The sequence below is a fragment of the Nyctereutes procyonoides genome, unplaced genomic scaffold (genome assembly GCF_905146905.1).
Source record: "Nyctereutes procyonoides isolate TBG_1078 unplaced genomic scaffold, NYPRO_anot_genome, whole genome shotgun sequence".
Lineage (NCBI taxonomy): Eukaryota > Metazoa > Chordata > Mammalia > Carnivora > Canidae > Nyctereutes > Nyctereutes procyonoides.
In genome coordinates, this window is record NW_026575051.1 from 69,513,934 (window position 1) to 69,528,960 (window position 15,027).

Genomic DNA, 15,027 nt, shown 5'->3' on the forward strand with positions numbered 1-15,027 from the left:
TTTTTCTCCAATTTACAGAAATAATATTGCTATATTTACCAGGGAAAAAAACAGACATTGAACCTATAAATCTCTTCATTTCTGAATGTGTATTCACTAGGCTTTTTTAAAAAGATCATGAAGGACTGACTTGCTATATGGGGAATAACAAGAGAAAAGATACTTCCTGTATTTTCAAAATATGTCATAATTCCAGACGGATTATTTCCTTGTTTGAATTAAATTGACTTTGACAGCAAACGTCATTTTTGGCTTAGAGAAAGCCCTGCATTCCTACCTGTTCCTCTCAATTCCTCTCTGGGGACTAGATCTGATTGACTTAGATATTGGGTTCACCCATTAGAGCTGGTAGTGTTGAGTTACAGCTTCAGCTTTGCTTTCAGAAGGCCCCTTACCTTCTAAACATTCCTTGCCTGGAAGTCCTTACTTCATTAACTTTGTCAGCGTGCCAATTATCCAAGGTACCACACCACATCCTGTTAGGAAAAATCTCCATTGCTCCGTTTCATGTTCACTACTACATTGGGAGGCAAATGATCTGAATTACATTCTATTACCACCAAATAACCGGCTCTATCTGATACAGAATTTTTACTGTCAGAAGATAGATTACTTTCCAGGCAAATCCAGGGAGGTTCTGTTATGTTTTTCTTCTTTTCAAAAGTGCTCCATTAACTTCCAAAAATTCATGTTGACCAGTGATCAGGGACAAGTCACCAACAGATGGAAGAGAGAGTCTTCTAGTGACAAAGGGTATTGTGAAGGATGGGACTAGAAGCCTAGTCACAAGCAAGGGAGTGTGAATAAAGGAGTCTAAATAAAGTGACTGCCTAAACTAGCACTATTAACCCACCTAAGTGGGACTTGTATTCAATTCACCCATATGAGACATCAAACTGAAAGTAAATAATAAGTCTAGTGAACTTGGTTTGGTGACCAAATTCATCACCAATTGAATCAAATTCACATATATCTATCTCCCTTCCTTCGTGAAAGAGAAAGAGAGTCCCTTAGTGTTTTTTTTTTTTTTTCACATGTAGAATTCTTGGAATGCTTGAGAACAAATTTCAAATGAAAAAAAAAATGAGATTTGTAAAACACCACAATTTTCATAGAAAAGGCTAAAAAATCACCTTTAAAGAGGAACTTGAGATCATGTCCCAATAAATACATCATTTGAAATTAAGCTATTGTGTCCAGTCTTTGGGGGGAACAACCACTTAGGTCTATAGTTCCCCATGAAACCTTCCCTTCATTTATATTAGATATTAAATATTTAAATTTAATTTGCTAAAAAAACATAAAAATAAATAAATAAATTTAATTTGCTAAAATTTTAATGTTATTTCTAAAAATCAAATGCATAGTCACCACTATAATAATATTTCTGTCATAAAATGAGAAATTAAATATGTGTATATAAATACAATTATTTATTTTATTAATGCAGTACCATATTGCCTCCTAGAAAAATATATCAAAGCATTACTGAGCAAATTGACCACCTTTCTTACTCAGTTAAAACCAGCACCTGAATTAAAGATGTGGGTGTCAGGAATGCCCGGGTGGCTCAGTGGTTGAGCATCTTCCTTCGGCCCAGGGAACGATCCCGGGGTCCTGGGATCGAGCCCCACATCGGGTTCCCTGCAGGGAGCCTGCTTCTCCCTCTGCCTGTGTCTCTGCCTCTCTCTGTGTCTCTCATGAATACATAAATAAAATCTTAAAAAAAAAAATGTTGGTGTCATTCCTTGATTTGTCCCTGAGCAGATCCTTTTTAAGTTTATGTACTTACTTGCTTCTCCTTTTTTAGGAAATCCCTGCTGGTTCTTCCTATGGAAGAATTCTAGGCTCTTGCTTCCCAAATCAGGCTGCATCTGGATTGTCTCTGCAGTGCCTCTGGCGCCTGAGGAGGCCAAAACCTTGACCTCAAAGAAATCGCAGGCTTTGAAGGATGACTGAGCATCTGGGCTCTCTCAGGGGCCCAGCAGGCCTAAGGACTGTGACAACGTCACTTTTCCACTAACGAACATAAATCCGGCTCTCACATCTTTTCCGTCGTGTTAATTAATGTATATCAATGCATATATCTTTGTAACAGTGCAAACTGAGGAATAATCTTGCAATTGTGTACATTCTCTAAGCCTCGGGATCTGGGAAAGTAAGACAAGGTCCCGTTAGTTCATCAATATTTTTGCTTGACCTGCTTTCATAGAGGACATCAAAGCAAACGGGAATGTGGTTGTATGTATTTAATGTATAAAAGCATAATATACGCAAAAACATGTGCCGCCTTAAACCCATCCTGTAATGAGATATGAAGTTATCTTTCTATATTTCTAAATTAACAGAAAAACAGGAACTTAATTTACTCTTCAACCGTTATAAACAGCATTGTCGTTCACTGCCATATCCCCAGAATTTAGAAGCTTAGAACAGTCTGAAGCACAGTTAGTGCTTAATAAATATTTCATTCAATTTTTATTTTATGTAATTTTCTTAAAACAACACAAATGCCTATGTGTGCATTTATATGTGTATATATATATGTATATGTGTGTATATATGTATAGTTGACACTTGAATAATGAGGGGATCAGGGTCACTGACCCCTGTGCAGTTGAAAATTGATGTATAACTTTTGACTCCCCCCCAAATCTCAATACTAATAGCCTACTGTTGACAGGAAACCTTGCCAATAACATAAACGTGGGTTAACACATATTTTGTACGTTATATGTATTACATACTATAAGTTACGACAAAGTAATCTAGAGAAAAGAAAATGTTCTTAAGAAAATCCTAAGAAGAAAATCAGGGCAAAGGGGATCAGGAACATGGCCTTCTTCCCTGTTCTTAGGTTACCTTTGACTTCATTTCTCCTTTCTGTCTGCTTTCTTCCTCTACTCACTTCAAAGGATATTTTACCTTCTTATACTTCCTATGTGTATGACGCTGTCTTAAATTCTTCCTGGAACCAGTGGAATGTGCATGCATATGTCAGTACATATATGCAGACACAAACCAGCAGAGAATGGTAAATACCCTGAACTAATCCCCACATAGCTTCCTTGTTGGATCCACCAGTGTTCTCCACTTCTGTGCAGCATCTAGCAGTTGCCCGTGGCACATGGTCACTCTTACCGAACAGTGACTTTGCCTTAGGCTAGTGTCCATTTGTCCTAAGTCACATCTGAACTTACATCAGCTGGGTTCGTGCTAAAGCTGGTTTCATCCTGTGCCCTTGTTATTTTAATGACCTAGGTAATTAAATAGTATTTATGCTTAAGAAGTAAGAATGTGAAAAGAGATTATAACTACAATAAATAAGTTTAAGGTTTCAGAAAGACTTGAACATGCAGCTTAAAAAAAAAAAAAAAAAAGCTATCAAATTTTCAAAATATACCTAAAGTCCAGTTCCTTTTTCCTACCTCCACTGGTAACCAGCCCGGTCAGAGCCAGTATTCTTTGTCTGGATTATGGAAATAGCCTCCTCACTGGCAGTCTTGTTCCTTCTCCTTTGCCTCTGAACCCGTTCCCAGCATAGCTGCAGGGCCTTTGCACTGGCCAGTCCTCCTGCTGGAAGGCTCTTCCCCACACAGTCACATAACTGATTCACTGCTTTATTTAATGTTTGTCCAATGCCATCTTGTCAAGCAGACTGCCAGGATTTTCCTGGTAAGAGTGCAAACAATTCCCCGTGTTCCTGATCCCCTTCTCCCTGATTTTCTTTTTACTACAGCGTGTTCCACCTCTACTATAGTACGGAATTTACTTTTATGTTTATTGCTTGCCTTTCTGTTGCCATAAGGCGAACAGAATTCAGTTTGCCACTGGGGCATTCTGTTATCTGAGCGATCCCAAGTGCCTAGAAGAGTAGCTGACATAAAACAGATTCTCGGTAAATATTAGCTAAATTAATGAATTAAATGTAGAAGAGGCAGCTGTGAAATGCAGAGTAAATGAACTGATGAATACTAAATCAACTTATGAAAACCCATCGTGTTTCTCTCTACCAGCAGTAACAAATCAGAGAGATAATTTTTAAAACTGTTTTTTTACGATAGACATGAAATTATGAGGAATCTGTTTAGCCAAGAGTCTGAAAGACTTCTACGAATAAGACTTTAAACTGAAAAACAAAGGACAAAAAGATCATCCAAATAGATATTTACATCAATTCTCTCTCCAAATTAATCTGTAAAGTCAGTGCAACCCCGGGACAAATCAGGACTCGCCCTCCCACATATGAAGCCATACTGCAAAGGCATAGATCAGAGTAAAAATAGAATGAAGCAAAACTATTACTGCAGCATTACCAACAGAAGAGCAATGGATCAATGGTACAGAATAGAAAACTCAGGAAAGAGTCTTAATCTATAATAAAGTCGACACAAGAAATTAATTGGAGAGGACATATTATTTAGACAATCACGTTTAGAAAACTGATTCATTATTTGACAACAACGCCCCAAACAAAACAAAACAAAACAAAAACCTGTTTCTACCTAACACAAGAAGTAATGTGGCCTGGAGAGGAATTAAATGTTTTGAAGTGAAAGATATAACTTGATATTTAATATTAAAAAAATTAGAGAATACCTCTGTGATTTAAAGACAAAGAAAGACTTCTTAAAACTTCAAAACCCTGTACCAAAAGAAAAATAAAAGAATCTGACTACATAAAGTAATAATGTGTCTGGCCAAAGAAAATCTCCATGAATAAACACGCAGAGGTATCGGCAAGCTCTAAAACTGACAAAGGGCGATCTCTCTAATAAAACAAAAATGTCTATGAATCAACCAGAAAATTACCAGATCTTCAAGGGCAAACAAGCAAAAGATGTGAAAAGGCAATTTACAGAAGAGGAAACATGAACAACTGCCGCCTTTATGAAGCTACACCCAAACTTACTAGTAAAAGAAGAAATGCGATTTAAGAGAATGGGATCCACTTGATTTAATGACCAGGGATAAGCATGTTGATTTCATGTGTTCTCCTCATATGACATAATGAGAAAGGAACATCTTCTCTGTGGTATGCTTCCCAAAAGCCAAACTCAAGTCTAATAAGGTGAACATGTCAGATGAGCCCACGTGCTAGCACATTCTACAGAATACATGGCCAGTGCTCTTCAAAATTCTCCAGGTCATGAAAAACAAGGAAAGACTGGGAAACTGACAGGTACAGGAGGAGACTTGGGGACCATCATTATTAAATGCGATGAGGTATTCTAGAATCCTGGAACCAAATAAGGTCCTCAGGGGAAAAATGGGAGATCTAAATAAAGCCTCTTGCCTATTTAATAGGTGTGTGTGCCAGTGTCGGCTTGTTACTTTTGACAAATGTATTATTATTGTTATGGTAACATTAGGAGAAACTGGATGAAGAGTCCATAGGAAACATCAGTATATCTTTGAAACTTTCATGTAAATCTAAAATCATTCCAAAATTTAAAGGATCTTTAAAAAGAAAAACGCACTATCCCTTGATATCTATCTGACTGCCAAAAGTTAAAACCCTAGAATGTGCAAAGTGTTGGAGATGATGAACTCTTGTCTACTGCTCTTGGAACTAGAGACTGGTAAAGGTACCCTGGAGAGAAATATGGCATGTCCCCTAGGCCAATAATTTCTCTCCTATAAGAAAAAAATTCTCACACCAACAAAAGAAGACATGTAATATTTATGGACATGTTACTAAATCAATGTTGTTTGTAGTGGTGAGTGCCCATTACTGGAGTATCGAATATACAAAGTGCAATGGATTTGCACCAAGGAGTCCACGTAGCATTAGAAGTGGCAACTCAGCCATTAGAAACGACAAATACCCACCATTTGCTTCGAAGTGGATGGAACTGGAGGGTATGATGCTGAGTGAAATACGTCAATCGGAGAAGGACAAACATTATACGGTCTCATTCATTTGGGGAATATAAAAAATAGTGAAAGGGAATAAAGGGGAAAGGAGAGAAAAATGAGTGGGAAATATCAGAAAGGTAGACAGAACATGAGAGACTCCTAACTCTGGGAAACGAACTAGGGGTGGTGGAAGGGGAGGTGGGCAGGGGTTGGGGTGATGGGGTGACTGGGTGACGGGCACTGAGGGGGGCACTTGATGGGATGAGCACTGGGTGTTATTCTATATGTTGCCAAATTGAACACCAATAAAAAATAAATTTATATATATAAAAAAAGAAGTGGCCAACAAAGAGCATACGAAGCAACATGGATGGATGTTAAGAATACAGTGCTGAAAGAAAGAAGAAACAAAAGGAGCTATGCTGCAATTTATAATACAGCATGTAAAATAACATACATTTCACAAGAACACATATGACAATTAAGCACCTTAGAACGACTGCCTTTATACCAAGCACATTAAAATGGAGAGAAACACAAGATTAGCAGATGGGCATTCATGCCAACCAGGCAAACAATAAAGTGACCTGAAGGAAAACAATGATAGCAGTGAATCACAGATGAATAGCATGATTTACTCAACTTGCTACATTAAAACATTTTTTGAAGTCAGCAAAGTCTGGGATGTTACATTCAGATTAGTTTGCAGTTTTCTCCAGTTTTGTTTGTTTGTTTCGTTTTCCTTTTTATAAAACTGAAAATGGATCTCAGATAATGTACCATAGGCTCGTTGTTAACAGGAAAGTTTACCTCAAATTCCATCCAAAGGGCTTATATTCAAAGATATCACCTGACCCTACATCTAAAGTTTGGCAAATGAGTGGTTACATTTTAGTTTAAAATATGTGTTTTAAGTTACATTTTTAAATTATGCGTGTATTGTTTTTTAAATAAATCCCAATTTCATCTGTATATTTCAATTACCTCATGAACAACTGGTCCCTACTATCCTTGAATTAAAATATTCTAGAATATATACAATGAAGTGATTCACTTACCCCATAAACTATCCTATGCAACAAACACCAGCTGCTTTAGCTGGGCTTGAATTTATGGTTCTGGGGCTCACAAAAGTAAGGTCACTTGGTAGGTGATGTGTTCAGTATTCTTTTTCATTAACTGAAGGACAAATGTGATCCAGAACAGCCCTTTATAAACTTTAACATACTCTTCATCACCTAGGAGTCTTGTTAATATTCAAATTCTGATCCAGTTTTTTTGAGGTGGTGATGGGGGCAGGGGAGGGAGTTTCTAACAAGTGCTGAGTGACACCAATACTGATGGTCTGTGGAGCACACTTTGGGTAGTAAAGGTCTCAAATGATATGACAAATTTCACAAAATCACATTTGGAGTTAAGTACTTGAAACGAGCAGACAGCTGATTCCCTGAAATTCTGTAGCCCAGAGCTCAAAGTGGTATCCAAACCTGTGTAATTTTTTAGATTTTTTTTTCAGACCTGTATAATTTTTGAGAGCTGTTCTTATCAAGCAGATATTCACTGTGTTATAACAATCTTTCTATATCTTCCATTTTGTTTCCGCTATAGTGTGTTAGAAATAAAATGTAGCCTCCTCCCAAAATGAAATAAGTTAAATTGTAAAATGGGTTTAGTGCTACTAATTTATTTCTGTTCTAATTAGTATTTAGTCCCTCCCGTCTCACTCATACCAATTGACTAACAGTACAAATTTCTTTCGATGACAGTCGTAGAATATAAATGATAAGGTCATGCTCTCAGAATAGAGAAGGATACCATTCTCTCTGTTGGCTCTGAAAAAAGGACAGACATACATGAAACTCCTACGTTCCTGTGTAAATGCAAACATCTTTTAACTTACCAATGGCAAAGACATTTTTAACTGAGCAAACGATTCCAGGTTTCTTCGTGCAAAGAAAATATAATTTATGAATGTTAGTTTTTCTTCACTGCATCTTCCATTAGGAAACATTCACTATTTAGCTATAACATATATGCTGGTTAATTCATTCCCACGGTATTTATTGCTATTTTGCAGATAGACAAATTATAAATCATAAATTCATCTACACAAAATTCTATCAGCATACTGAAATCAACATTAAAGAAATACGAATTGAATTTGTTTAAATATTAAAAAGTTAACTGTCACTTTCTCTGATTTAATGAGTTTCTTACAGGATCTTAATCTGTGCAATGTGAGACGTTTCTTTGTTTTTATTATAAGGTGTAGAGTGTTTAAACCTGAGTTGCTTCTTTACAAGTATTTCATTTGCACAGGTTACCATTTCAGTAGTTCAACAGTAATTAATGGTTAACATAATTAACCTAAATACATTCGATTATAGGATTTTCAACCTGTAATTACATTGCCTAATTAGGAAATTATGACTCAAATGAAATAATTATGAAAGGTGAAGACTTTATTTTTTTTTTTTTAGGTGAAGACTTTAAATAAAATCTGTACTAAAGTATTCTTTGTTTACTTAGTAGAACCTGTGATTAGCAAAATTATAGTATTCTCTTCTTCCCAGTTACGTATTTTTAAAGGAAAGCGAACAACGTGTGTTCCACACTGACTTTTTTTTCTTGCAAGGTCAGGAAGAGCCCATAGTCTCCAAGAAGATAGAAGAGATCAATCTAATTCTCAGCTTTCTTGCTCACAAGAATGCAGCAGAAAGTAGAAATTGGGAAGAACACTACTTGTCAGAAAGTAGCACCATAGTTTCAGTAGAATTGTACCCACTTTTCTCTTTTGATTCCAGGATTCAACACATAACTGAGACTCCTGAAATTAAACACTAAACAAATCATGTTATTGAGTGTGATAAAGAGAGAGAATCATTTGCTGTTAATAACCTATCTTAGTTCCTGTATGGAATCATTCAACTCTTGACTCCTTCCTTCCCAGAGGAGCATCAGCACCAAACGGCCCCAGTGAAGGCCGTAACTGCATTACTCTTCCATCCTGGTGTCCCAAACAGAGGCCCAGGAAAGATGCTCCATTTTCTTTTGCACAAAAATTTACCAGTTTACATTTATTTAATGATAATGTCCATCTCCTCCATTTGTTGAGAATCAAATAAGGAGGTATTTTATATTCTTGGACCCAATTCCAACGTTGAGGGGGGTTCCCTCCACAGAACACTAAGCAATTCTCAGACATAAAGAAGGGTAATTAGAGTTCAACTTAATTCTGATAGAGATAGCACCAGATTGCATAAGGTAAGGGCTCACTCCTATGATATTTCTCCCATTTTGGACCAGCCAGCAATGGAGTTTTCAGTGATCTCCTCCTTAGGCTCAATGAATTTGCTAGAGTGGAGGGACGCCTGGGTGGCTCAGCAGCTGAGCATCTGCCTTCAGCTCAGGTTGTGATCCCAGAGTCCCTGGAACTAGATGGGGTCCTGCATCGGGCTCCCCATGGAGAGCCTGCTTCTCCCTCTGCCTGTGTCTCTGGCCCTCTCTCTTTGTCTCTCATGAATAAATACATAAAATCTTTTTGAAAATAATAATAATAATAATAATAATAATAATAATAATAATTTGCTAGAGTGGCTTGCAGAACTCAGGGAAACATGTACCTACATTTACCACTTTATTGAAATATATGATAAAAGATATGAATCAAAAGCCAGGTAAAGAGATACACAAGGTGAAGTCCTGAATAAAGATACCTTTGTCCTTCTGAAGCTTGGGAACTGACTTAATGGCATGTGGGAGTGTTCTGATTCCCGAAGCATGGAAGCTTTCCCCCAAAAAAGCACCAGAAAATTCTTGGGTTTTTATGGAGGCTTGATTACACAGTCATGATGGACTAAATCCTTGGCCATTGCCTGGTTCCATCTCCAGCCCTTCTTCCCACCCCAGAGGTCAGGGTGGGATGAAAGTTCCAACCCTCTAATCATACAGTTGGTCCTCCTGGCAACCAGCCCCTGCCCTTGGGTGGGATCTAAAGGGCACCTAATTCATCACAAGATATCCATTTCACCTTTATGGCTCTGAAGCATTTTTAGTAACTGTGGGTAAAAATCCAATGTATCTGAGAAATATATATTTGATCATTCAAATGACCAAATGTATATTTCTCATAAATCATTATATGACAAGTGATATTTATGAAACACTTTTGAGCTGTAAAGAGTTATGAAATATAAAGGACTTTTGTTATTTTCATTAGAGTCCACAGCGGCCATATGATGAGATTAAATGCATTTCAATCCATCCTGTCTTCTGAGCCATTGACATCTTCCAGGAAAAATGTTTGCTGAATTGAAATGTACTTCTTCCCACATATACCCAACCTGGAGAAGGTACATTTCCTCCTCTGTGCTCCAGTAACATAGTGTTTATTTCGCATTTCCCAGCTCAGCCCTCTGTGAAAGGCATAGATCTTGTATGCTAGGTTGAGCGCTCCTCGAGTGCAGAGGCCACATTTTTATTTCTTTTAACTGCTATTTATTAAAGTATCAGTTCCATGGTAAGTATCCAAACATATTGTTGAGTACATGAATAAATGATAAATAAAGAATTAAAATGTCCATAGATAGCTGAGTAGCGTTCTATACCTAACCTCTTACGGATTTACATCTAGAGTCATCCAAAAGTCATGAAAGTAATGAGAATCAAAGTAGGATTTAGACTCTATGTCTAAATTAAACTTATCCCTGATGCACAAAACAAACTTGCTGATTTTAAGAAAAATGATTTCTTGAAATTTCAAGTAAATTAAATTTCTATGATCTGAATTACAAAATCTGACCACAGTTCTGCAATTCTAAACAAAATAGCAAATAGAAGCCTTCATGGGAAACACACACACACACACACACACACACACACACACACACACGTCAGTTTTACTTTACCTTCTAAGGAAATTAATAAAATATGTTCTTACTGTATTTATTCCTTCCAGCTCCTCTATTCTTGAGTAATCTACAGTGGCACAGAAAATATTTTGGAACAGACACGAATCTAATCATGGGCCAGGATGGTAATCTATCACAGTTGTTACAGTCCATAAGATGCAAAGCAGATCCAAACCATCAGAGGCTTTAGTGGAAATTGTTAAGCAGGGATCAGATGATTATCCAGCAGGAGACGGGTTCGGCTTGAAGAGTCATTGAAACCATCTCTAGTCACTTTTTAAAATGTGTTTTCAAAATGCAGTCCTTGAGACTTAATTTTCTTTAATGCCAACATAATCTAATCCACCCCACTGAAAAGGGAATTTTTTTTTTCCCTGTAACCCTTTTTTAATTTCTGGTATAATTCTTTTAAAAGTTCTGTACCAGAAACAGCTGATCCTGTATTAATGGAAGGACATCTTCCGCAAAAGAAAAACTTCTTCTATCATTGCATTTCCTAGTTTTTTTTTTTTTTTAATTTGGATGTCATTGCAGTTGAGAAAAACATTTGCACCATGTTCCTTTATGACCATGTTGAGAAAAATAAACTCTGTAGACAGACATCATGACTTAGGGGTGTGGTCTGAATACTGCACTCTCAGAGACATCCCACATTGCAAACATTGTTGCTCCCTGTAAGGAAGCCCCAAAACACTGACCTATGGAAAACAGACTGTAAAATCTCTGACTTAGTACTTCTGACTTTCTGCAAAATCAGCAAAAGACTAACAAATGAATAGAAAAAGCAGTCGAAATATTCTCCTGTTTCAGTAGTTACATATGTAAATATTATTTATCTTTGGTGAAACTGCCAAGCTTTATCAACTAATTTAGGATTTTGCATTCAAAATGGCTCCTTGGGGAAGTACAAGGATAATCTTCCATTCAGCAGACTGTTATCTGGGACAAGTTGGGAGGAGAGAGGATGTAATCTGATAAGTTATCCTTCCAGATGGTTTGCAGAAATTACTGTTAGCTGCTAGTTTGAAATAAATATTATACTGGCCCAAATATTCCAGATAAGATTGCTGACTTACACACGGGCTTTTGCAAGATAAGGAAGTTTTTTAAATTGTACAGAGGGTTAGAATCAAGAAAAAAATATTTCTAACAAAATAAATTCTATGAGGCACTGCCAAGATCCACAAGGACATTGACATATGACCTTCTAGAAATTGCAAATAAAATTTTCTTTCAGGACTACCTTTGATTTGACTTCATAACTAGATAGAGACACACAAGTGATAAAAATGAACTAAACAAATTCTTTTCTGCTTAAACACATTGGAGTATAATTTGATCAGGTTTTCTGATAAGAAGATAACATCTTTGGAAGAACAATCTATTCTCAACACCAAGTTCCTTGAGGGAAACTTATCTGTGTGTTCTTTACAATAACCAGCATAGCACCAGGTATGCTGTAGGCAATTACTGAGAACCTGATGATCTTAATCAAATCACTGTTGAGTTTGTAACATTTAACAATGTATTAGATGTTGTTGAACCCCTAAGTGATTATAAGACAGAAGTGTTATCTTTACAGAACTGATTATCTTATTTGGGGAATCAGGTTCACAAATATGAAATTTTTAAATGACAACAAATCAAAGTATAATACCAAAAAAAGTCTATAGAAGTTATTGTCTAATAATCACAAAATTAAGTCAGAAGAACATGTATGTTTTTGTATGTATTTGGACATATAAATATAATAGGAAGAGAAGAAAAACAGGAGTCTTCAAGCTGGCAGAGGGCATCACAAGACTGGAATTAGATAAATAAAGTTTGCCAGTGTGGAAAGTTTACTACATGATATTAGAGAGGGAAAGGTCGATTGAAACCAATGAAGTTTTTCATGGAGAAATGACAGCTAAGGAGTCCACAGACCCTAAGGATGTAGAGAAGATGAGATGAGTTTGGTCAACTGAAGAAAGAGCAGAAGCAATGTGGAATCTGTGACTAATGAAGTGCAACAGACGAATTGCCAGAAGACTGGGTTAACTAACCTCGGGTCTATATCACAAATGTTAAAATAGGAGACAAGTCAAAGTAGGTCAGTTGAGGTTAACTCATAACAGTCTCTCGATGGTTGGCAGGGATTTTTGAAATTTATTTTGGGGCAAATGAAAAACATCTAAAGATTTTGATCAGAAATGATTTTTTTTTTTTAAGAGAGTAGCCTTAAATACATCTAATACAAGCATGAAGAAGAAATTTGATTTTTTCTTTGTGGCTAGAAGATAGATCTAGGACCAATGAGTAGAAATTGGAGGAGGAATTTTGCTCAAAAGTAGAGATACGTAACAATTTTTTTTCTTTGAGATACATAACAATTTAAGTGAACACAGCATGGAGTGACTTTAAAGGGGCAAGTTCCCCATTATTAGTTCAAAGGGTCTTGTATTTATTGTTCCTGTTGTGGAAAAAAAAATCATGCATCAAACAGAGGTTCTGAAAGACATTTTGATCCAGACATTTAAAAAAACAAGAGGCAGGAGGTGATGGCAGTTTCTGAGCATAGGAAGATCAGCCAAGAAACCATTGATAGAGTCCAAGCTTAGGTGATGGAGTCCATACCACTACCCATTATAACCCCCATTATTAATTCTACCAATGCCTATGAGCTCGTGGGGCAATGTACTTGATGTAAGTTGTATCTTTTACACTTATCAAGATCCTATGGAGTATGCATTCTCCCTCTCCTTATATTACAGATAAAGTGTGGAGCGATGGGAATGGAAAGGCACAAGAGGCATTTGGAAGGACGAGAGTAGGTGATGAGTATGTTGCAGGTAGTAAAGCAATGGGTTGAAGCGAAGGTTATTTGATGACTTAATATGTCCCCTATGCTGCATTTTAGCACAGTCCTATACAATCCACAGCCAACTTGATATTTACTGGGTCTCAGTGAACACTGAATCTCAAATATCATCTTTATTTAATAATTTCTTTCTCACCTAAGCTGCTTTAGAGTGGATCCATCATCATCATCAAAAATATTTATAAAATATCTCTTGGTCACAGGCATCAGAGCCTCTGGGCAAGCTCCTTAGCAATAAAAGATAAACAGGGCCTTGGGGCAAAAGCTGAAGGCCATGTAAGCATTTAATACAAACGATTGGAAAAAAAAAAGTTTCAATCAGCCCATTCCTTTATTATACACTGATCAGGGAGTCATTTACTTAATTCTTTTAATATGTTAATATACAACACCTATGTTTTTCCTACCATTGAAAACAATGTCATTTTTTTTTTTTTTTTTTTTTTTTTGCAGAAGCATCTTGTTGTTGACCATGATTGTTGGAAGGAGGATGTAGGTACATCACTTATGAATTAATTCTGCTTTTGTCTGTCTTCAGACCTTTATGTCTGCTGTTGCCTCTACCTAGAATTCCCTGACTTCACTCCGTGGAGAAATCTAATTCAGTCCACAACCAGAGCCACCTCCTCCATAAAGGTTGACTCTGTCCCCTTGGCATCAATGCCTCTATCGCAGCCCTTATCACATTGTGTCTTTCATATGCCCAGAATTCCTCATAAGTAATCAAGTGGTGTTTTATTTCTTTTTGCTACTGCTTCTCCTTATTACAACCCCTCCTTACGACCCTTGAAGCTAAAAACATAATTTGCACTCATGAGCTGTTAAAATGAAAAGCGTACGGATGACAAAGGTATTTGTGTTACCAGGTTAAACAACTCAGGTGAACACGAAGAGGGAAGGGTGGATTAACCCCTCCTCCTCTGGCCTAGCTGAAGTTTATTTCTGTAGCTGATAGAACAAATTACACTGATTTATCATAAATTGTTTACCTGTGTGTCATGCTCAGCAGACCTCTGCGGCATATAGTTTATCCTCAACATATGTTCCTGGAATTAAGTCAAATTATCATTGTCTCTAAATATCGAATATAATTTAATGATATAAGTTATTCTCATTCTGGAATAGAAACAGGCAAACAGATGTGTATCAATGAAGCTAAGAAATGGTATTTAAAACTAGCATAAATCGAATCCTCTAAAATAAGTGGCAGCAAATTATAAGCCAGTGAATAAAAATATGGCCAAACCACAGATGATTGCCTTGGTTCGTAATGTTTCTATAATGATTTTAGGTGTGGCATGCAAGCTGACATCTTCAAGCTGTACCCCACCCCCCTCCCCGCTGATTTACTCCAGGTCTTCTAACACATTTATGCTAACTTCTTGGCCTCCTGGGAAA